Source organism: Phyllobates terribilis, unplaced genomic scaffold (genome assembly GCF_046119375.1).
Source record: "Phyllobates terribilis strain yellow unplaced genomic scaffold, ASM4611937v1 Scaffold_40__1_contigs__length_11209783, whole genome shotgun sequence".
Taxonomy (NCBI): Eukaryota; Metazoa; Chordata; class Amphibia; order Anura; family Dendrobatidae; genus Phyllobates; species Phyllobates terribilis.
Genome location: NW_027362800.1, coordinates 4,229,518 through 4,251,108, shown reverse-complemented (window position 1 = coordinate 4,251,108; position 21,591 = coordinate 4,229,518). Strand labels below are relative to the sequence as shown.

General features: G+C 45.1%; 16 non-coding genes across 16 annotated transcripts; all 16 read left to right on the top strand.

Annotated features, from left to right (window-relative positions):
• The first annotated feature begins 880 nt into the window (after window positions 1-880).
• On the top strand, window positions 881-1,071 carry LOC141187281 (U2 spliceosomal RNA). The gene has a single exon (XR_012261482.1). It is a non-coding gene; the product is annotated as a U2 spliceosomal RNA (small nuclear RNA).
• A 1,121-nt stretch (window positions 1,072-2,192) lies between these two features.
• LOC141187280 (U2 spliceosomal RNA) lies at window positions 2,193-2,383 on the top strand. The gene has a single exon (XR_012261481.1). It is a non-coding gene; the product is annotated as a U2 spliceosomal RNA (small nuclear RNA).
• Window positions 2,384-3,504: 1,121 nt separating this feature from the next.
• Window positions 3,505-3,695, top strand: LOC141187279 (U2 spliceosomal RNA). Its single transcript, XR_012261480.1, has one exon. It is a non-coding gene; the product is annotated as a U2 spliceosomal RNA (small nuclear RNA).
• A 1,122-nt stretch (window positions 3,696-4,817) lies between these two features.
• Window positions 4,818-5,008, top strand: LOC141187278 (U2 spliceosomal RNA). Its single transcript, XR_012261479.1, has one exon. It is a non-coding gene; the product is annotated as a U2 spliceosomal RNA (small nuclear RNA).
• Window positions 5,009-6,128: 1,120 nt separating this feature from the next.
• Window positions 6,129-6,319, top strand: LOC141185199 (U2 spliceosomal RNA). The gene has a single exon (XR_012259884.1). It is a non-coding gene; the product is annotated as a U2 spliceosomal RNA (small nuclear RNA).
• Window positions 6,320-7,435: 1,116 nt separating this feature from the next.
• Window positions 7,436-7,626, top strand: LOC141187276 (U2 spliceosomal RNA). The gene has a single exon (XR_012261477.1). It is a non-coding gene; the product is annotated as a U2 spliceosomal RNA (small nuclear RNA).
• Window positions 7,627-8,745: 1,119 nt separating this feature from the next.
• Window positions 8,746-8,936, top strand: LOC141191221 (U2 spliceosomal RNA). Its single transcript, XR_012265220.1, has one exon. It is a non-coding gene; the product is annotated as a U2 spliceosomal RNA (small nuclear RNA).
• Window positions 8,937-10,057: 1,121 nt separating this feature from the next.
• LOC141187275 (U2 spliceosomal RNA) lies at window positions 10,058-10,248 on the top strand. The gene has a single exon (XR_012261476.1). It is a non-coding gene; the product is annotated as a U2 spliceosomal RNA (small nuclear RNA).
• A 1,120-nt stretch (window positions 10,249-11,368) lies between these two features.
• On the top strand, window positions 11,369-11,559 carry LOC141191220 (U2 spliceosomal RNA). The gene has a single exon (XR_012265219.1). It is a non-coding gene; the product is annotated as a U2 spliceosomal RNA (small nuclear RNA).
• Window positions 11,560-12,680: 1,121 nt separating this feature from the next.
• LOC141191219 (U2 spliceosomal RNA) lies at window positions 12,681-12,871 on the top strand. Its single transcript, XR_012265218.1, has one exon. It is a non-coding gene; the product is annotated as a U2 spliceosomal RNA (small nuclear RNA).
• A 1,121-nt stretch (window positions 12,872-13,992) lies between these two features.
• LOC141187273 (U2 spliceosomal RNA) lies at window positions 13,993-14,183 on the top strand. Its single transcript, XR_012261475.1, has one exon. It is a non-coding gene; the product is annotated as a U2 spliceosomal RNA (small nuclear RNA).
• Window positions 14,184-15,304: 1,121 nt separating this feature from the next.
• Window positions 15,305-15,495, top strand: LOC141187272 (U2 spliceosomal RNA). The gene has a single exon (XR_012261474.1). It is a non-coding gene; the product is annotated as a U2 spliceosomal RNA (small nuclear RNA).
• A 1,121-nt stretch (window positions 15,496-16,616) lies between these two features.
• On the top strand, window positions 16,617-16,807 carry LOC141184498 (U2 spliceosomal RNA). The gene has a single exon (XR_012259247.1). It is a non-coding gene; the product is annotated as a U2 spliceosomal RNA (small nuclear RNA).
• A 1,116-nt stretch (window positions 16,808-17,923) lies between these two features.
• On the top strand, window positions 17,924-18,114 carry LOC141184232 (U2 spliceosomal RNA). The gene has a single exon (XR_012259007.1). It is a non-coding gene; the product is annotated as a U2 spliceosomal RNA (small nuclear RNA).
• A 1,120-nt stretch (window positions 18,115-19,234) lies between these two features.
• Window positions 19,235-19,424, top strand: LOC141185561 (U2 spliceosomal RNA). The gene has a single exon (XR_012260213.1). It is a non-coding gene; the product is annotated as a U2 spliceosomal RNA (small nuclear RNA).
• Window positions 19,425-20,549: 1,125 nt separating this feature from the next.
• Window positions 20,550-20,740, top strand: LOC141184756 (U2 spliceosomal RNA). The gene has a single exon (XR_012259481.1). It is a non-coding gene; the product is annotated as a U2 spliceosomal RNA (small nuclear RNA).
• Window positions 20,741-21,591: the final 851 nt, after the last annotated feature.

Sequence of the window (21,591 nt, the reverse complement as noted above, 5' to 3'; positions counted from 1 at the left end):
TCCTTTTGGATAAACAGACATATTAGGCAAGCATTTTGGAGCTTTCACCTAAATAACTACAGGTGGTGAGATAAGCTGCACAATATAATTGACCTTTCAGTATATTGTTGCACACACACCATCTATTTAGCAAAAGCCCTTGTTATCAACAGCAGCCTTTTAAACTCACCTGAGCTAACAGGTATGTGAGCTGGTTACTCTGCTGCGCTTAAAATTTCTTTTTTGGTTTGCTACAATGCCTTTTCTGAAACGTTGTCTCCCTCTGCTGGAACACTGACTTCTTTCATTTAATGCCTGCAGACTATAAAAGAGAAACCAACCCAAAAAGTTTGGTTGATTAGTCTGTGGCATTCTTTTAAACTGTTGCTTATGGCGGTCTCTGTGAGCTTCTCAGTGACATTCAGCCATCCAGGTATCCCGCCTGCAGTAGACGGAATGTGGCAATGGAACGCTGGCTGCGCGTGTCATAATAGGCTCTGAGCCTTTATATACCTGCGCACAGCAGCAGCCACCTTCAGTCTGCTGCTGGACAGCCAGCAGCAGCAGCAGCAGGAGAGGTAATTAATCAGCAACCCTCCTGCTAAGGGTAGACAGCTGCTCGTTCCACCCCCCCCCCCCCCGCCTTAATTGGTTCTCCTCCCTTCCAACGGTGTTGAGGCGGGTGGGAACAGCCGGGGGTTGAGGGTACTGTGCTAAAAGAGGTGGAGTTATGCAGATCTAAAACGCGTGGATTGCAGCAGCAGCAAGCCGAAAAGTGCAGGCATGTGAGGGATCTAGAGGATGACAGCATGTCTTCTTAACGGGAGTCCAGGTGGCCATCTCCACAAATGGACTTTTCAGAATCCTTGGGTGGCACCGTAGTCGGAAACCAATTCTGGTTATCGCTTCTCGGCCTTTTGGCTAAGATCAAGTGTAGTATCTGTTCTTATCAGTTTAATATCTGATACGTCCCCTATCTGGGGACCATATATTAAATGGATTTTTAGAACAGGGAGATGGAAAAAGAGCTTGCTCTGTCCACTCCACGCATTGACCTGGTATTGCAGTATCTCCAGGACCGGTGCACCCCTTCTTTAATGCAGTTTCTAAAATCAGAAAGAATTGAATTCAATGCTTTTTGTTCATTTTGCTTGTTTGTCGGATTTTGGGATGGACTCTTTGGCTTTGCTTTTCTTCTCCTCATTGGATTTTTCATGTTAAAAGTTGCAGAAGCCAGATGACAAGCTCATTTTGGTTCAACTTCAGCAACTGTGCATTGCATTGCCATGTAATGTAATGTAATGCAATGCTATCTATCTAGCTCTCCCTCTATACTTCCTTTTGGATAAACAGACATATTATGCAAGCATTTTGGAGCTTTCACCTAAATAACTACAGGTGGTGAGATAAGCTGCACAATATAATTGACCTTTCAGTATATTGTTGCACACACACCATCTATTTAGCAAATGCCCTTGTTATCAACAGCAGCCTTTTAAACTCACCTGAGCTAACAGGTATGTGAGCTGGTTACTCTGCTGCGCTTAAAATTTCTTTTTTGGTTTGCTACAATGCCTTTTCTGAAACGTTGTCTCCCTCTGCTGGAACACTGACTTCTTTCATTTAATGCCTGCAGACTATAAAAGAGAAACCAACCCAAAAAGTTTGGTTGATTAGTCTGTGGCATTCTTTTAAACTGTTGCTTATGGCGGTCTCTGTGAGCTTCTCAGTGACATTCAGCCATCAAGGTATCCCGCCTGCAGTAGACGGAATGTGGCAATGGAACGCTGGCTGCGCGTGTCATAATAGGCTCTGAGCCTTTATATACCTGCGCACAGCAGCAGCCACCTTCAGTCTGCTGCTGGACAGCCAGCAGCAGCAGCAGCAGGAGAGGTAATTAATCAGCAACCCTCCTGCTAAGGGTAGACAGCTGCTCGTTCCACCCCCCCCCCCGCCTTAATTGGTTCTCCTCCCTTCCAACGGTGTTGAGGCGGGTGGGAACAGCCGGGGGTTGAGGGTACTGTGCTAAAAGAGGTGGAGTTATGCAGATCTAAAACGCGTGGATTGCAGCAGCAGCAAGCCGAAAAGTGCAGGCATGTGAGGGATCTAGAGGTTGACAGCATGTCTTCTTAACGGGAGTCCAGGTGGCCATCTCCACAAATGGACTTTTCAGAATCCTTGGGTGGCACCGTAGTCGGAAACCAATTCTGGTTATCGCTTCTCGGCCTTTTGGCTAAGATCAAGTGTAGTATCTGTTCTTATCAGTTTAATATCTGATACGTCCCCTATCTGGGGACCATATATTAAATGGATTTTTAGAACAGGGAGATGGAAAAAGAGCTTGCTCTGTCCACTCCACGCATTGACCTGGTATTGCAGTATCTCCAGGACCGGTGCACCCCTTCTTTAATGCAGTTTCTAAAATCAGAAAGAATTGAATTCAATGCTTTTTGTTCATTTTGCTTGTTTGTCGGATTTTGGGATGGACTCTTTGGCTTTGCTTTTCTTCTCCTCATTGGATTTTTCATGTTAAAAGTTGCAGAAGCCAGATGACAAGCTCATTTTGGTTCAACTTCAGCAACTGTGCATTGCATTGCCATGTAATGTAATGTAATGCAATGCTATCTATCTAGCTCTCCCTCTATACTTCCTTTTGGATAAACAGACATATTAGGCAAGCATTTTGGAGCTTTCACCTAAATAACTACAGGTGGTGAGATAAGCTGCACAATATAATTGACCTTTCAGTATATTGTTGCACACACACCATCTATTTAGCAAATGCCCTTGTTATCAACAGCAGCCTTTTAAACTCACCTGAGCTAACAGGTATGTGAGCTGGTTACTCTGCTGCGCTTAAAATTTCTTTTTTGGTTTGCTACAATGCCTTTTCTGAAACGTTGTCTCCCTCTGCTGGAACACTGACTTCTTTCATTTAATGCCTGCAGACTATAAAAGAGAAACCAACCCAAAAAGTTTGGTTGATTAGTCTGTGGCATTCTTTTAAACTGTTGCTTATGGCGGTCTCTGTGAGCTTCTCAGTGACATTCAGCCATCCAGGTATCCCGCCTGCAGTAGACGGAATGTGGCAATGGAACGCTGGCTGCGCGTGTCATAATAGGCTCTGAGCCTTTATATACCTGCGCACAGCAGCAGCCACCTTCAGTCTGCTGCTGGACAGCCAGCAGCAGCAGCAGCAGGAGAGGTAATTAATCAGCAACCCTCCTGCTAAGGGTAGACAGCTGCTCGTTCCACCCCCCCCCCCGCCTTAATTGGTTCTCCTCCCTTCCAACGGTGTTGAGGCGGGTGGGAACAGCCGGGGGTTGAGGGTACTGTGCTAAAAGAGGTGGAGTTATGCAGATCTAAAACGCGTGGATTGCAGCAGCAGCAAGCCGAAAAGTGCAGGCATGTGAGGGATCTAGAGGTTGACAGCATGTCTTCTTAACGGGAGTCCAGGTGGCCATCTCCACAAATGGACTTTTCAGAATCCTTGGGTGGCACCGTAGTCGGAAACCAATTCTGGTTATCGCTTCTCGGCCTTTTGGCTAAGATCAAGTGTAGTATCTGTTCTTATCAGTTTAATATCTGATACGTCCCCTATCTGGGGACCATATATTAAATGGATTTTTAGAACAGGGAGATGGAAAAAGAGCTTGCTCTGTCCACTCCACGCATTGACCTGGTATTGCAGTATCTCCAGGACCGGTGCACCCCTTCTTTAATGCAGTTTCTAAAATCAGAAAGAATTGAATTCAATGCTTTTTGTTCATTTTGCTTGTTTGTCGGATTTTGGGATGGACTCTTTGGCTTTGCTTTTCTTCTCCTCATTGGATTTTCCATGTTAAAAGTTGCAGAAGCCAGATGACAAGCTCATTTTGGTTCAACTTCAGCAACTGTGCATTGCATTGCCATGTAATGTAATGTAATGCAATGCTATCTATCTAGCTCTCCCTCTATACTTCCTTTTGGATAAACAGACATATTAGGCAAGCATTTTGGAGCTTTCACCTAAAAAACTACAGGTGGTGAGATAAGCTGCACAATATAATTGACCTTTCAGTATATTGTTGCACACACACCATCTATTTAGCAAATGCCCTTGTTATCAACAGCAGCTTTTTAAACTCACCTGAGCTAACAGGTATGTGAGCTGGTTACTCTGCTGCGCTTAAAATTTCTTTTTTGGTTTGCTACAATGCCTTGTCTGAAACGTTGTCTCCCTCTGCTGGAACACTGACTTCTTTCATTTAATGCCTGCAGACTATAAAAGAGAAACCAACCCAAAAAGTTTGGTTGATTAGTCTGTGGCATTCTTTTAAACTGTTGCTTATGGCGGTCTCTGTGAGCTTCTCAGTGACATTCAGCCATCCAGGTATCCCGCCTGCAGTAGACGGAATGTGGCAATGGAACGCTGGCTGCGCGTGTCATAATAGGCTCTGAGCCTTTATATACCTGCGCACAGCAGCAGCCACCTTCAGTCTGCTGCTGGACAGCCAGCAGCAGCAGCAGCAGGAGAGGTAATTAATCAGCAACCCTCCTGCTAAGGGTAGACAGCTGCTCGTTCCACCCCCCCCCCCCGCCTTAATTGGTTCTCCTCCCTTCCAACGGTGTTGAGGCGGGTGGGAACAGCCGGGGGTTGAGGGTACTGTGCTAAAAGAGGTGGAGTTATGCAGATCTAAAACGCGTGGATTGCAGCAGCAGCAAGCCGAAAAGTGCAGGCATGTGAGGGATCTAGAGGTTGACAGCATGTCTTCTTAACGGGAGTCCAGGTGGCCATCTCCACAAATGGACTTTTCAGAATACTTGGGTGGCACCGTAGTCGGAAACCAATTCTGGTTATCGCTTCTCGGCCTTTTGGCTAAGATCAAGTGTAGTATCTGTTCTTATCAGTTTAATATCTGATACGTCCCCTATCTGGGGACCATATATTAAATGGATTTTTAGAACAGGGAGATGGAAAAAGAGCTTGCTCTGTCCACTCCACGCATTGACCTGGTATTGCAGTATCTCCAGGACCGGTGCACCCCTTCTTTAATGCAGTTTCTAAAATCAGAAAGAATTGAATTCAATGCTTTTTGTTCATTTTGCTTGTTTGTCGGATTTTGGGATGGACTCTTTGGCTTTGCTTTTCTTCTCCTCATTGGATTTTTCATGTTAAAAGTTGCAGAAGCCAGATGACAAGCTCATTTTGGTTCAACTTCAGCAACTGTGCATTGCATTGCCATGTAATGTAATGTAATGCAATGCTATCTATCTAGCTCTCCCTCTATACTTCCTTTTGGATAAACAGACATATTAGGCAAGCATTTTGGAGCTTTCAACTAAATAACTACAGGTGGTGAGATAAGCTGCACAATATAATTGACCTTTCAGTATATTGTTGCACACACACCATCTATTTAGCAAATGCCCTTGTTATCAACAGCAGCCTTTTAAACTCACCTGAGCTAACAGGTATGTGAGCTGGTTACTCTGCTGCGCTTAAAATTTCTTTTTTGGTTTGCTACAATGCCTTTTCTGAAACGTTGTCTCCCTCTGCTGGAACACTGACTTCTTTCATTTAATGCCTGCAGACTATAAAAGAGAAACCAACCCAAAAAGTTTGGTTGATTAGTCTGTGGCATTCTTTTAAACTGTTGCTTATGGCGGTCTCTGTGAGCTTCTCAGTGACATTCAGCCATCCAGGTATCCCGCCTGCAGTAGACGGAATGTGGCAATGGAACGCTGGCTGCGCGTGTCATAATAGGCTCTGAGCCTTTATATACCTGCGCACAGCAGCAGCCACCTTCAGTCTGCTGCTGGACAGCCAGCAGCAGCAGCAGCAGGAGAGGTAATTAATCAGCAACCCTCCTGCTAAGGGTAGACAGCTGCTCGTTCCACCCCCCCCCCCGCCTAATTGGTTCTCCTCCCTTCCAACGGTGTTGAGGCGGGTGGGAACAGCCGGGGGTTGAGGGTACTGTGCTAAAAGAGGTGGAGTTATGCAGATCTAAAACGCGTGGATTGCAGCAGCAGCAAGCCGAAAAGTGCAGGCATGTGAGGGATCTAGAGGTTGACAGCATGTCTTCTTAACGGGAGTCCAGGTGGCCATCTCCACAAATGGACTTTTCAGAATCCTTGGGTGGCACCGTAGTCGGAAACCAATTCTGGTTATCGCTTCTCGGCCTTTTGGCTAAGATCAAGTGTAGTATCTGTTCTTATCAGTTTAATATCTGATACGTCCCCTATCTGGGGACCATATATTAAATGGATTTTTAGAACAGGGAGATGGAAAAAGAGCTTGCTCTGTCCACTCCACGCATTGACCTGGTATTGCAGTATCTCCAAGACTGGTGCACCCCTTCTTTAATGCAGTTTCTAAAATCAGAAAGAATTGAATTCAATGCTTTTTGTTCATTTTGCTTGTTTGTCGGATTTTGGGATGGACTCTTTGGCTTTGCTTTTCTTCTCCTCATTGGATTTTTCATGTTAAAAGTTGCAGAAGCCAGATGACAAGCTCATTTTGGTTCAACTTCAGCAACTGTGCATTGCATTGCCATGTAATGTAATGCAATGCTATCTATCTAGCTCTCCCTCTATACTTCCTTTTGGATAAACAGACATATTAGGCAAGCATTTTGGAGCTTTCACCTAAATAACTACAGGTGGTGAGATAAGCTGCACAATATAATTGACCTTTCAGTATATTGTTGCACACACACCATCTATTTAGCAAATGCCCTTGTTATCAACAGCAGCCTTTTAAACTCACCTGAGCTAACAGGTATGTGAGCTGGTTACTCTGCTGCGCTTAAAATTTCTTTTTTGGTTTGCTACAATGCCTTTTCTGAAACGTTGTCTCCCTCTGCTGGAACACTGACTTCTTTCATTTAATGCCTGCAGACTATAAAAGAGAAACCAACCCAAAAAGTTTGGTTGATTAGTCTGTGGCATTCTTTTAAACTGTTGCTTATGGCGGTCTCTGTGAGCTTCTCAGTGACATTCAGCCATCCAGGTATCCCGCCTGCAGTAGACGGAATGTGGCAATGGAACGCTGGCTGCGCGTGTCATAATAGGCTCTGAGCCTTTATATACCTGCGCACAGCAGCAGCCACCTTCAGTCTGCTGCTGGACAGCCAGCAGCAGCAGCAGCAGGAGAGGTAATTAATCAGCAACCCTCCTGCTAAGGGTAGACAGCTGCTCGTTCCACCCCCCCCCCCGCCTTAATTGGTTCTCCTCCCTTCCAACGGTGTTGAGGCGGGTGGGAACAGCCGGGGGTTGAGGGTACTGTGCTAAAAGAGGTGGAGTTATGCAGATCTAAAACGCGTGGATTGCAGCAGCAGCAAGCCGAAAAGTGCAGGCATGTGAGGGATCTAGAGGTTGACAGCATGTCTTCTTAACGGGAGTCCAGGTGGCCATCTCCACAAATGGACTTTTCAGAATCCTTGGGTGGCACCGTAGTCGGAAACCAATTCTGGTTATCGCTTCTCGGCCTTTTGGCTAAGATCAAGTGTAGTATCTGTTCTTATCAGTTTAATATCTGATACGTCCCCTATCTGGGGACCATATATTAAATGGATTTTTAGAACAGGGAGATGGAAAAAGAGCTTGCTCTGTCCACTCCACGCATTGACCTGGTATTGCAGTATCTCCAGGACCGGTGCACCCCTTCTTTAATGCAGTTTCTAAAATCAGAAAGAATTGAATTCAATGCTTTTTGTTCATTTTGCTTGTTTGTCGGATTTTGGGATGGACTCTTTGGCTTTGCTTTTCTTCTCCTCATTGGATTTTTCATGTTAAAAGTTGCAGAAGCCAGATGACAAGCTCATTTTGGTTCAACTTCAGCAACTGTGCATTGCATTGCCATGTAATGTAATGTAATGCAATGCTATCTATCTAGCTCTCCCTCTATACTTCCTTTTGGATAAACAGACATATTAGGCAAGCATTTTGGAGCTTTCACCTAAATAACTACAGGTGGTGAGATAAGCTGCACAATATAATTGACCTTTCAGTATATTGTTGCACACACACCATCTATTTAGCAAATGCCCTTGTTATCAACAGCAGCCTTTTAAACTCACCTGAGCTAACAGGTATGTGAGCTGGTTACTCTGCTGCGCTTAAAATTTCTTTTTTGGTTTGCTACAATGCCTTTTCTGAAACGTTGTCTCCCTCTGCTGGAACACTGACTTCTTTCATTTAATGCCTGCAGACTATAAAAGAGAAACCAACCCAAAAAGTTTGGTTGATTAGTCTGTGGCATTCTTTTAAACTGTTGCTTATGGCGGTCTCTGTGAGCTTCTCAGTGACATTCAGCCATCCAGGTATCCCGCCTGCAGTAGACGGAATGTGGCAATGGAACGCTGGCTGCGCGTGTCATAATAGGCTCTGAGCCTTTATATACCTGCGCACAGCAGCAGCCACCTTCAGTCTGCTGCTGGACAGCCAGCAGCAGCAGCAGCAGGAGAGGTAATTAATCAGCAACCCTCCTGCTAAGGGTAGACAGCTGCTCGTTCCACCCCCCCCTGCCTTAATTGGTTCTCCTCCCTTCCAACGGTGTTGAGGCGGGTGGGAACAGCCGGGGGTTGAGGGTACTGTGCTAAAAGAGGTGGAGTTATGCAGATCTAAAACGCGTGGATTGCAGCAGCAGCAAGCCGAAAAGTGCAGGCATGTGAGGGATCTAGAGGTTGACAGCATGTCTTCCTAACGGGAGTCCAGGTGGCCATCTCCACAAATGGACTTTTCAGAATCCTTGGGTGGCACCGTAGTCGGAAACCAATTCTGGTTATCGCTTCTCGGCCTTTTGGCTAAGATCAAGTGTAGTATCTGTTCTTATCAGTTTAATATCTGATACGTCCCCTATCTGGGGACCATATATTAAATGGATTTTTAGAGCAGGGAGATGGAAAAAGAGCTTGCTCTGTCCACTCCACGCATTGACCTGGTATTGCAGTATCTCCAGGACCGGTGCACCCCTTCTTTAATGCAGTTTCTAAAATCAGAAAGAATTGAATTCAATGCTTTTTGTTCATTTTGCTTGTTTGTCGGATTTTGGGATGGACTCTTTGGCTTTGCTTTTCTTCTCCTCATTGGATTTTTCATGTTAAAAGTTGCAGAAGCCAGATGACAAGCTCATTTTGGTTCAACTTCAGCAACTGTGCATTGCATTGCCATGTAATGTAATGTAATGCAATGCTATCTATCTAGCTCTCCCTCTATACTTCCTTTTGGATAAACAGACATATTAGGCAAGCATTTTGGAGCTTTCACCTAAATAACTACAGGTGGTGAGATAAGCTGCACAATATAATTGACCTTTCAGTATATTGTTGCACACACACCATCTATTTAGCAAATGCCCTTGTTATCAACAGCAGCCTTTTAAACTCACCTGAGCTAACAGGTATGTGAGCTGGTTACTCTGCTGCGCTTAAAATTTCTTTTTTGGTTTGCTACAATGCCTTTTCTGAAACGTTGTCTCCCTCTGCTGGAACACTGACTTCTTTCATTTAATGCCTGCAGACTATAAAAGAGAAACCAACCCAAAAAGTTTGGTTGATTAGTCTGTGGCATTCTTTTAAACTGTTGCTTATGGCGGTCTCTGTGAGCTTCTCAGTGACATTCAGCCATCCAGGTATCCCGCCTGCAGTAGACGGAATGTGGCAATGGAACGCTGGCTGCGCGTGTCATAATAGGCTCTGAGCCTTTATATACCTGCGCACAGCAGCAGCCACCTTCAGTCTGCTGCTGGACAGCCAGCAGCAGCAGCAGCAGGAGAGGTAATTAATCAGCAACCCTCTTGCTAAGGGTAGACAGCTGCTCGTTCCACCCCCACCCCCGCCTTAATTGGTTCTCCTCCCTTCCAACGGTGTTGAGGCGGGTGGGAACAGCCGGGGGTTGAGGGTACTGTGCTAAAAGAGGTGGAGTTATGCAGATCTAAAACGCGTGGATTGCAGCAGCAGCAAGCCGAAAAGTGCAGGCATGTGAGGGATCTAGAGGTTGACAGCATGTCTTCTTAACGGGAGTCCAGGTGGCCATCTCCACAAATGGACTTTTCAGAATCCTTGGGTGGCACCGTAGTCGGAAACCAATTCTGGTTATCGCTTCTCGGCCTTTTGGCTAAGATCAAGTGTAGTATCTGTTCTTATCAGTTTAATATCTGATACGTCCCCTATCTGGGGACCATATATTAAATGGATTTTTAGAACAGGGAGATGGAAAAAGAGCTTGCTCTGTCCACTCCACGCATTGACCTGGTATTGCAGTATCTCCAGGACCGGTGCACCCCTTCTTTAATGCAGTTTCTAAAATCAGAAAGAATTGAATTCAATGCTTTTTGTTCATTTTGCTTGTTTGTCGGATTTTGGGATGGACTCTTTGGCTTTGCTTTTCTTCTCCTCATTGGATTTTTCATGTTAAAAGTTGCAGAAGCCAGATGACAAGCTCATTTTGGTTCAACTTCAGCAACTGTGCATTGCATTGCCATGTAATGTAATGTAATGCAATGCTATCTATCTAGCTCTCCCTCTATACTTCCTTTTGGATAAACAGACATATTAGGCAAGCATTTTGGAGCTTTCACCTAAATAACTACAGGTGGTGAGATAAGCTGCACAATATAATTGACCTTTCAGTATATTGTTGCACACACACCATCTATTTAGCAAATGCCCTTGTTATCAACAGCAGCCTTTTAAACTCACCTGAGCTAACAGGTATGTGAGCTGGTTACTCTGCTGCGCTTAAAATTTCTTTTTTGGTTTGCTACAATGCCTTTTCTGAAACGTTGTCTCCCTCTGCTGGAACACTGACTTCTTTCATTTAATGCCTGCAGACTATAAAAGAGAAACCAACCCAAAAAGTTTGGTTGATTAGTCTGTGGCATTCTTTTAAACTGTTGCTTATGGCGGTCTCTGTGAGCTTCTCAGTGACATTCAGCCATCCAGGTATCCCGCCTGCAGTAGACGGAATGTGGCAATGGAACGCTGGCTGCGCGTGTCATAATAGGCTCTGAGCCTTTATATACCTGCGCACAGCAGCAGCCACCTTCAGTCTGCTGCTGGACAGGAAGCAGCAGCAGCAGCAGGAGAGGTAATTAATCAGCAACCCTCCTGCTAAGGGTAGACAGCTGCCCGTTCCACCTCCCCCCCGCCTTAATTGGTTCTCCTCCCTTCCAACGGTGTTGAGGCGGGTGGGAACAGCCGGGGGTTGAGGGTACTGTGCTAAAAGAGGTGGAGTTATGCAGATCTAAAACGCGTGGATTGCAGCAGCAGCAAGCCGAAAAGTGCAGGCATGTGAGGGATCTAGAGGTTGACAGCATGTCTTCTTAACGGGAGTCCAGGTGGCCATCTCCACAAATGGACTTTTCAGAATCCTTGGGTGGCACCGTAGTCGGAAACCAATTCTGGTTATCGCTTCTCGGCCTTTTGGCTAAGATCAAGTGTAGTATCTGTTCTTATCAGTTTAATATCTGATACGTCCCCTATCTGGGGACCATATATTAAATGGATTTTTAGAGCAGGGAGATGGAAAAAGAGCTTGCTCTGTCCACTCCACGCATTGACCTGGTATTGCAGTATCTCCAGGACCGGTGCACCCCTTCTTTAATGCAGTTTCTAAAATCAGAAAGAATTGAATTCAATGCTTTTTGTTCATTTTGCTTGTTTGTCGGATTTTGGGATGGACTCTTTGGCTTTGCTTTTCTTCTCCTCATTGGATTTTTCATGTTAAAAGTTGCAGAAGCCAGATGACAAGCTCATTTTGGTTCAACTTCAGCAACTGTGCATTGCATTGCCATGTAATGTAATGTAATGCAATGCTATCTATCTAGCTCTCCCTCTATACTTCCTTTTGGATAAACAGACATATTAGGCAAGCATTTTGGAGCTTTCACCTAAATAACTACAGGTGGTGAGATAAGCTGCACAATATAATTGACCTTTCAGTATATTGTTGCACACACACCATCTATTTAGCAAATGCCCTTGTTATCAACAGCAGCCTTTTAAACTCACCTGAGCTAACAGGTATGTGAGCTGGTTACTCTGCTGCGCTTAAAATTTCTTTTTTGGTTTGCTACAATGCCTTTTCTGAAACGTTGTCTCCCTCTGCTGGAACACTGACTTCTTTCATTTAATGCCTGCAGACTATAAAAGAGAAACCAACCCAAAAAGTTTGGTTGATTAGTCTGTGGCATTCTTTTAAACTGTTGCTTATGGCGGTCTCTGTGAGCTTCTCAGTGACATTCAGCCATCCAGGTATCCCGCCTGCAGTAGACGGAATGTGGCAATGGAACGCTGGCTGCGCGTGTCATAATAGGCTCTGAGCCTTTATATACCTGCGCACAGCAGCAGCCACCTTCAGTCTGCTGCTGGACAGCCAGAAGCAGCAGCAGCAGGAGAGGTAATTAATCAGCAACCCTCCTGCTAAGGGTAGACAGCTGCTCGTTCCACCCCCCCCCCCGCCTTAATTGGTTCTCCTCCCTTCCAACGGTGTTGAGGCGGGTGGGAACAGCCGGGGGTTGAGGGTACTGTGCTAAAAGAGGTGGAGTTATGCAGATCTAAAACGCGTGGATTGCAGCAGCAGCAAGCCGAAAAGTGCAGGCATGTGAGGGATCTAGAGGTTGACAGCATGTCTTCTTAACGGGAGTCCAGGTGGCCATCTCCACAAATGGACTTTTCAGAATCCTTGGGTGGCACCGTAGTCGGAAACCAATTCTGGTTATCGCTTCTCGGCCTTTTGGCTAAGATCAAGTGTAGTATCTGTTCTTATCAGTTTAATATCTGATACGTCCCCTATCTGGGGACCATATATTAAATGGATTTTTAGAGCAGGGAGATGGAAAAAGAGCTTGCTCTGTCCACTCCACGCATTGACCTGGTATTGCAGTATCTCCAGGACCGGTGCACCCCTTCTTTAATGCAGTTTCTAAAATCAGAAAGAATTGAATTCAATGCTTTTTGTTCATTTTGCTTGTTTGTCGGATTTTGGGATGGACTCTTTGGCTTTGCTTTTCTTCTCCTCATTGGATTTTTCATGTTAAAAGTTGCAGAAGCCAGATGACAAGCTCATTTTGGTTCAACTTCAGCAACTGTGCATTGCATTGCCATGTAATGTAATGTTATGCAATGCTATCTATCTAGCTCTCCCTCTATACTTCCTTTTGGATAAACAGACATATTAGGCAAGCATCTTGGAGCTTTCACCTAAATAACTACAGGTGGTGAGATAAGCTGCACAATATAATTGACCTTTCAGTATATTGTTGCACACACACCATCTATTTAGCAAATGCCCTTGTTATCAACAGCAGCCTTTTAAACTCACCTGAGCTAACAGGTATGTGAGCTGGTTACTCTGCTGCGCTTAAAATTTCTTTTTTGGTTTGCTACAATGCCTTTTCTGAAACGTTGTCTCCCTCTGCTGGAACACTGACTTCTTTCATTTAATGCCTGCAGACTATAAAAGAGAAACCAACCCAAAAAGTTTGGTTGATTAGTCTGTGGCATTCTTTTAAACTGTTGCTTATGGCGGTCTCTGTGAGCTTCTCAGTGACATTCAGCCATCCAGGTATCCCGCCTGCAGTAGACGGAATGTGGCAATGGAACGCTGGCTGCGCGTGTCATAATAGGCTCTGAGCCTTTATATACCTGCGCACAGCAGCAGCCACCTTCAGTCTGCTGCTGGACAGCCAGCAGCAGCAGCAGCAGGAGAGGTAATTAATCAGCAACCCTCCTGCTAAGGGTAGACAGCTGCTCGTTCCACCCCCACCCCCGCCTTAATTGGTTCTCCTCCCTTCCAACGGTGTTGAGGCGGGTGGGAACAGCCGGGGGTTGAGGGTACTGTGCTAAAAGAGGTGGAGTTATACAGATCTAAAACGCGTGGATTGCAGCAGCAGCAAGCCGAAAAGTGCAGGCATGTGAGGGATCTAGAGGTTGACAGCATGTCTTCTTAACGGGAGTCCAGGTGGCCATCTCCACAAATGGACTTTTCAGAATCCTTGGGTGGCACCGTAGTCGGAAACCAATTCTGGTTATCGCTTCTCGGCCTTTTGGCTAAGATCAAGTGTAGTATCTGTTCTTATCAGTTTAATATCTGATACGTCCCCTATCTGGGGACCATATATTAAATGGATTTTTAGAACAGGGAGATGGAAAAAGAGCTTGCTCTGTCCACTCCACGCATTGACCTGGTATTGCAGTATCTCCAGGACCGGTGCACCCCTTCTTTAATGCAGTTTCTAAAATCAGAAAGAATTGAATTCAATGCTTTTTGTTCATTTTGCTTGTTTGTCGGATTTTGGGATGGACTCTTTGGCTTTGCTTTTCTTCTCCTCATTGGATTTTTCATGTTAAAAGTTGCAGAAGCCAGATGACAAGCTCATTTTGATTCAACTTCAGCAACTGTGCATTGCATTGCCATGTAATGTAATGTAATGCAATGCTATCTATCTAGCTCTCCCTCTATACTTCCTTTTGGATAAACAGACATATTAGGCAAGCATTTTGGAGCTTTCACCTAAATAACTACAGGTGGTGAGATAAGCTGCACAATATAATTGACCTTTCAGTATATTGTTGCACACACACCATCTATTTAGCAAATGCCCTTGTTATCAACAGCAGCCTTTTAAACTCACCTGAGCTAACAGGTATGTGAGCTGGTTACTCTGCTGCACTTAAAATTTCTTTTTTGGTTTGCTACAATGCCTTTTCTGAAACGTTGTCTCCCTCTGCTGGAACACTGACTTCTTTCATTTAATGCCTGCAGACTATAAAAGAGAAACCAACCCAAAAAGTTTGGTTGATTAGTCTGTGGCATTCTTTTAAACTGTTGCTTATGGCGGTCTCTGTGAGCTTCTCAGTGACATTCAGCCATCCAGGTATCCCGCCTGCAGTAGACGGAATGTGGCAATGGAACGCTGGCTGCGCGTGTCATAATAGGCTCTGAGCCTTTATATACCTGCGCACAGCAGCAGCCACCTTCAGTCTGCTGCTGGACAGCCAGCAGCAGCAGCAACAGGAGAGGTAATTAATCAGCAACCCTCCTGCTAAGGGTAGACAGCTGCTCGTTCCACCCCCCCCCCCGCCTTAATTGGTTCTCCTCCCTTCCAACGGTGTTGAGGCGGGTGGGAACAGCCGGGGGTTGAGGGTACTGTGCTAAAAGAGGTGGAGTTATGCAGATCTAAAACGCGTGGATTGCAGCAGCAGCAAGCCGAAAAGTGCAGGCATGTGAGGGATCTAGAGGTTGACAGCATGTCTTCTTAACGGGAGTCCAGGTGGCCATCTCCACAAATGGACTTTTCAGAATCCTTGGGTGGCACCGTAGTCGGAAACCAATTCTGGTTATCGCTTCTCGGCCTTTTGGCTAAGATCAAGTGTAGTATCTGTTCTTATCAGTTTAATATCTGATACGTCCCCTATCTGGGGACCATATATTAAATGGATTTTTAGAACAGGGAGATGGAAAAAGAGCTTGCTCTGTCCACTCCACGCATTGACCTGGTATTGCAGTATCTCCAGGACCGGTGCACCCCTTCTTTAATGCAGTTTCTAAAATCAGAAAGAATTGAATTCAATGCTTTTTGTTCATTTTGCTTGTTTGTCGGATTTTGGGATGCACTCTTTGGCTTTGCTTTTCTTCTCCTCATTGGATTTTTCATGTTAAAAGTTGCAGAAGCCAGATGACAAGCTCATTTTGGTTCAACTTCAGCAACTGTGCATTGCATTGCCATGTAATGTAATGTAATGCAATGCTATCTATCTAGCTCTCCCTCTATACTTCCTTTTGGATAAACAGACATATTAGGCAAGCATTTTGGAGCTTTCACCTAAATAACTACAGGTGGTGAGATAAGCTGCACAATATAATTGACCTTTCAGTATATTGTTGCACACACACCATCTATTTAGCAAATGCCCTTGTTATCAACAGCAGCCTTTTAAACTCACCTGAGCTAACAGGTATGTGAGCTGGTTACTCTGCTGCGCTTAAAATTTCTTTTTTGGTTTGCTACAATGCCTTTTCTGAAACGTTGTCTCCCTCTGCTGGAACACTGACTTCTTTCATTTAATGCCTGCAGACTATAAAAGAGAAACCAACCCAAAAAGTTTGGTTGATTAGTCTGTGGCATTCTTTTAAACTGTTGCTTATGGCGGTCTCTGTGAGCTTCTCAGTGACATTCAGCCATCCAGGTATCCCGCCTGCAGTAGACGGAATGTGGCAATGGAACGCTGGCTGCGCGTGTCATAATAGGCTCTGAGCCTTTATATACCTGCGCACAGCAGCAGCCACCTTCAGTCTGCTGCTGGACAGCCAGCAGCAGCAGCAGCAGGAGAGGTAATTAATCAGCAACCCTCCTGCTAAGGGTAGACAGCTGCTCGTTCCACCCCCCCCCCCGCCTTAATTGGTTCTCCTCCCTTCCAACGGTGTTGAGGCGGGTGGGAACAGCCGGGGGTTGAGGGTACTGTGCTAAAAGAGGTGGAGTTATGCAGATCTAAAACGCGTGGATTGCAGCAGCAGCAAGCCGAAAAGTGCAGACATGTGAGGGATCTAGAGGTTGACAGCATGTCTTCTTAACGGGAGTCCAGGTGGCCATCTCCACAAATGGACTTTTCAGAATCCTTGGGTGGCACCGTAGTCGGAAACCAATTCTGGTTATCGCTTCTCGGCCTTTTGGCTAAGATCAAGTGTAGTATCTGTTCTTATCAGTTTAATATCTGATACGTCCCCTATCTGGGGACCATATATTAAATGGAATTTTAGAACAGGGAGATGGAAAAAGAGCTTGCTCTGTCCACTCCACGCATTGACCTGGTATTGCAGTATCTCCAGGACCGGTGCACCCCTTCTTTAATGCAGTTTCTAAAATCAGAAAGAATTGAATTCAATGCTTTTTGTTCATTTTGCTTGTTTGTCGGATTTTGGGATGGACTCTTTGGCTTTGCTTTTCTTCTCCTCATTGGATTTTTCATGTTAAAAGTTGCAGAAGCCAGATGACAAGCTCATTTTGGTTCAACTTCAGCAACTGTGCATTGCATTGCCATGTAATGTAATGTAATGCAATGCTATCTATCTAGCTCTCCCTCTATACTTCCTTTTGGATAAACAGACATATTAGGCAAGCATTTTGGAGCTTTCACCTAAATAACTACAGGTGGTGAGATAAGCTGCACAATATAATTGACCTTTCAGTATATTGTTGCACACACACCATCTATTTAGCAAATGCCCTTGTTATCAACAGCAGCCTTTTAAACTCACCTGAGCTAACAGGTATGTGAGCTGGTTACTCTGCTGCGCTTAAAATTTCTTTTTTGGTTTGCTACAATGCCTTTTCTGAAACGTTGTCTCCCTCTGCTGGAACACTGACTTCTTTCATTTAATGCCTGCAGACTATAAAAGAGAAACCAACCCAAAAAGTTTGGTTGATTAGTCTGTGGCATTCTTTTAAACTGTTGCTTATGGCGGTCTCTGTGAGCTTCTCAGTGACATTCAGCCATCCAGGTATCCCGCCTGCAGTAGACGGAATGTGGCAATGGAACGCTGGCTGCGCGTGTCATAATAGGCTCTGAGCCTTTATATACCTGCGCACAGCAGCAGCCACCTTCAGTCTGCTGCTGGACAGCCAGCAGCAGCAGCAGGAGAGGTAATTAATCAGCAACCCTCCTGCTAAGGGTAGACAGCTGCTCGTTCCACCCCCCCCCGCCTTAATTGGTTCTCCTCCCTTCCAACGGTGTTGAGGCGGGTGGGAACAGCCGGGGGTTGAGGGTACTCTGCTAAAAGAGGTGGAGTTATGCAGATCTAAAACGCGTGGATTGCAGCAGCAGCAAGCCGAAAAGTGCAGGCATGTGAGGGATCTAGAGGTTGACAGCATGTCTTCTTAACGGGAGTCCAGGTGGCCATCTCCACAAATGGACTTTTCAGAATCCTTGGGTGGCACCGTAGTCGGAAACCAATTCTGGTTATCGCTTCTCGGCCTTTTGGCTAAGATCAAGTGTAGTATCTGTTCTTATCAGTTTAATATCTGATACGTCCCCTATCTGGGGACCATATATTAAATGGATTTTTAGAACAGGGAGATGGAAAAAGAGCTTGCTCTGTCCACTCCACGCATTGACCTGGTATTGCAGTATCTCCAGGACTGGTGCACCCCTTCTTTAATGCAGTTTCTAAAATCAGAAAGAATTGAATTCAATGCTTTTTGTTCATTTTGCTTGTTTGTCGGATTTTGGGATGGACTCTTTGGCTTTGCTTTTCTTCTCCTCATTGGATTTTTCATGTTAAAAGTTGCAGAAGCCAGATGACAAGCTCATTTTGGTTCAACTTCAGCAACTGTGCATTGCATTGCCATGTAATGTAATGTAATGCAATGCTATCTATCTAGCTCTCCCTCTATACTTCCTTTTGGATAAACAGACATATTAGGCAAGCATTTTGGAGCTTTCACCTAAATAACTACAGGTGGTGAGATAAGCTGCACAATATAATTGACCTTTCAGTATATTGTTGCACACACACCATCTATTTAGCAAATGCCCTTGTTATCAACAGCAGCCTTTTAAACTCACCTGAGCTAACAGGTATGTGAGCTGGTTACTCTGCTGCGCTTAAAATTTCTTTTTTGGTTTGCTACAATGCCTTTTCTGAAACGTTGTCTCCCTCTGCTGGAACACTGACTTCTTTCATTTAATGCCTGCAGACTATAAAAGAGAAACCAACCCAAAAAGTTTGGTTGATTAGTCTGTGGCATTCTTTTAAACTGTTGCTTATGGCGGTCTCTGTGAGCTTCTCAGTGACATTCAGCCATCCAGGTATCCCGCCTGCAGTAGACGGAATGTGGCAATGGAACGCTGGCTGCGCGTGTCATAATAGGCTCTGAGCCTTTATATACCTGCGCACAGCAGCAGCCACCTTCAGTCTGCTGCTGGACAGCCAGCAGCAGCAGCAGCAGGAGAGGTAATTAATCAGCAACCCTCCTGCTAAGGGTAGACAGCTGCTCGTTCCACCCCCCCCCCGCCTTAATTGGTTCTCCTCCCTTCCAACGGTGTTGAGGCGGGTGGGAACAGCCGGGGGTTGAGGGTACTGTGCTAAAAGAGGTGGAGTTATGCAGATCTAAAACGCGTGGATTGCAGCAGCAGCAAGCCGAAAAGTGCAGGCATGTGAGGGATCTAGAGGTTGACAGCATGTCTTCTTAACGGGAGTCCAGGTGGCCATCTCCACAAATGGACTTTTCAGAATCCTTGGGTGGCACCGTAGTCGGAAACCAATTCTGGTTATCGCTTCTCGGCCTTTTGGCTAAGATCAAGTGTAGTATCTGTTCTTATCAGTTTAATATCTGATACGTCTCCTATCTGGGGACCATATATTAATGGATTTTTAGAACAGGGAGATGGAAAAAGAGCTTGCTCTGTCCACTCCACGCATTGACCTGGTATTGCAGTATCTCCAGGACCGGTGCACCCCTTCTTTAATGCAGTTTCTAAAATCAGAAAGAATTGAATTCAATGCTTTTTGTTCATTTTGCTTGTTTGTCAGATTTTGGGATGGACTCTTTGGCTTTGCTTTTCTTCTCCTCATTGGATTTTTCATGTTAAAAGTTGCAGAAGCCAGATGACAAGCTCATTTTGGTTCAACTTCAGCAACTGTGCATTGCATTGCCATGTAATGTAATGTAATGCAATGCTATCTATCTAGCTCTCCCTCTATACTTCCTTTTGGATAAACAGACATATTAGGCAAGCATTTTGGAGCTTTCACCTAAATAACTACAGGTGGTGAGATAAGCTGCACAATATAATTGACCTTTCAGTATATTGTTGCACACACACCATCTATTTAGCAAATGCCCTTGTTATCAACAGCAGCCTTTTAAACTCACCTGAGCTAACAGGTATGTGAGCTGGTTACTCTGCTGCGCTTAAAATTTCTTTTTTGGTTTGCTACAATGCCTTTTCTGAAACGTTGTCTCCCTCTGCTGGAACACTGACTTCTTTCATTTAATGCCTGCAGACTATAAAAGAGAAACCAACCCAAAAAGTTTGGTTGATTAGTCTGTGGCATTCTTTTAAACTGTTGCTTATGGCGGTCTCTGTGAGCTTCTCAGTGACATTCAGCCATCCAGGTATCCCGCCTGCAGTAGACGGAATGTGGCAATGGAACGCTGGCTGCGCGTGTCATAATAGGCTCTGAGCCTTTATATACCTGCGCACAGCAGCAGCCACCTTCAGTCTGCTGCTGGACAGCCAGCAGCAGCAGCAGCAGGAGAGGTAATTAATCAGCAACCCTCCTGCTAAGGGTAGACAGCTGCTCGTTCCACCCCCCCCCCCCCCCGCCTTAATTGGTTCTTCTCCCTTCCAACGGTGTTGAGGCGGGTGGGAACAGCCGGGGGTTGAGGGTACTGTGCTAAAAGAGGTGGAGTTATGCAGATCTAAAACGCGTGGATTGCAGCAGCAGCAAGCCGAAAAGTGCAGGCATGTGAGGGATCTAGAGGTTGACAGCATGTCTTCTTAACGGGAGTCCAGGTGGCCATCTCCACAAATGGACTTTTCAGAATCCTTGGGTGGCACCGTAGTCGGAAACCAATTCTGGTTATCGCTTCTCGGCCTTTTGGCTAAGATCAAGTGTAGTATCTGTTCTTATCAGTTTAATATCTGATACGTCCCCTATCTGGGGACCATATATTAAATGGATTTTTAGAACAGGGAGATGGAAAAAGAGCTTGCTCTGTCCACTCCACTCATTGACCTGGTATTGCAGTATCTCCAGGACCGGTGCACCCCTTCTTTAATGCAGTTTCTAAAATCAGAAAGAATTGAATTCAATGCTTTTTGTTCATTTTGCTTGTTTGTCGGATTTTGGGATGGACTCTTTGGCTTTGCTTTTCTTCTCCTCATTGGATTTTTCATGTTAAAAGTTGCAGAAGCCAGATGACAAGCTCATTTTGGTTCAACTTCAGCAACTGTGCATTGCATTGCCATGTAATGTAATGTAATGCAATGCTATCTATCTAGCTCTCCCTCTATACTTCCTTTTGGATAAACAGACATATTAGGCAAGCATTTTGGAGCTTTCACCTAAATAACTACAGGTGGTGAGATAAGCTGCACAATATAATTGACCTTTCAGTATATTGTTGCACACACACCATCTATTTAGCAAATGCCCTTGTTATCAACAGCAGCCTTTTAAACTCACCTGAGCTAACAGGTATGTGAGCTGGTTACTCTGCTGCGCTTAAAATTTCTTTTTTGGTTTGCTACAATGCCTTTTCTGAAACGTTGTCTCCCTCTGCTGGAACACTGACTTCTTTCATTTAATGCCTGCAGACTATAAAAGAGAAACCAACCCAAAAAGTTTGGTTGATTAGTCTGTGGCATTCTTTTAAACTGTTGCTTATGGCGGTCTCTGTGAGCTTCTCAGTGACATTCAGCCATCCAGGTATCCCGCCTGCAGTAGACGGAATGTGGCAATGGAACGCTGGCTGCGCGTGTCATAATAGGCTCTGAGCCTTTATATACCTGCGCACAGCAGCAGCCACCTTCAGTCTGCTGCTGGACAGCCAGCAGCAGCAGCAGCAGGAGAGGTAATTAATCAGCAACCCTCCTGCTAAGGGTAGACAGCTGCTCGTTCCAC